This window comes from Lathyrus oleraceus, chromosome 1 (genome assembly GCF_024323335.1).
Source record: "Lathyrus oleraceus cultivar Zhongwan6 chromosome 1, CAAS_Psat_ZW6_1.0, whole genome shotgun sequence".
Taxonomy (NCBI): Eukaryota; Viridiplantae; Streptophyta; class Magnoliopsida; order Fabales; family Fabaceae; genus Lathyrus; species Lathyrus oleraceus.
This window is the reverse complement of record NC_066579.1, coordinates 103,542,106-103,543,184: the sequence shown is the minus strand read 5'-3', so window position 1 is coordinate 103,543,184 and position 1,079 is coordinate 103,542,106.

The window sequence follows — 1,079 nt, the reverse complement described above, 5'->3', positions numbered from 1 at the left end:
TCGAATATGACTGACGTATTTGACTTTGTACTTGCCAGGGCAGCCCTGGACCATGTTGACAGATTTCCCATGCTCGGGCAATGGGTTCTTCTTCACGTTAGGACTTACGTCCTCGAAACACAGAATACCACATCTTACAAGGTCTTGAACCTTGGTCTTCAAAGGGTAGCAATTTTCCACGTCGTGGCCGGGAGCACCGAAATGATAAACACAGTGTAATTCAGGCTTGTACCACCACTGGGGGTTAGTAGGTATAGCCGGTGGGTCTCGCGGCGTAATCAACTTCCTCTCTATCAAAGAGGGGTATAATTCTGCATACGTCATCAGAATAGGATCGAAGGTGACCATTTTCCTTTTGTAACTTGCGCTGGTTTGATTACTGTTTCGAGGCTGGTAGGCCTGCTGTTACGGACGGTGTTGTTGTTGCTGATATTATGGATGCTGTTGTTGCTGATTATTGTTGTGTTGCTGATATTGCTGATTATCTCTGAAGACAAGTGCTATATGAGCCACTTGGTGCTGGTTACTGGCAGGACGCGCGGTCTTCCTCCTCACAGAGGGTCTTCTTGGTTTCATATGGGAGGTCACAGCATGTGCCTCACCATCTTTCTTCTTCGCAAACGTCCCATAAGGTTTGGTAGAAGAGCCTTCTTCTCTGGTCAGGCGTCCTTCCCTGACCCCTTCTTCTAATCGCATCCCCATGTTCACCATCTCGGTGAAGTCAGAAGGAGCGTTGGCAATCATCCGCTCATAATAAAAAGAACTCAAGGTCTTCAAAAAGATCTTGGTCATCTCTTTCTCTTCTAGCGGGGGCACGATTTGTGCTGCTACCTCTCGCCACCTTTGGGCGTACTCTTTGAATGTTTCCTTGTCCTTCTGGGACATGGCCCTCAATTGATCCCTATCGGGAGCCATATCCACATTGTATTTGTATTGCTTGACGAAGGCCTCGCCAAGGTCGTTGAAGGATCGAATGTTCGCACTGTCCAAGCCCATATACCAATGTAGGGCAGCACCGGACAAACTGTCCTGAAAGTAGTGGATGAGCAGTTGGTCGTTGTCGGCCTGAGTCGACATTT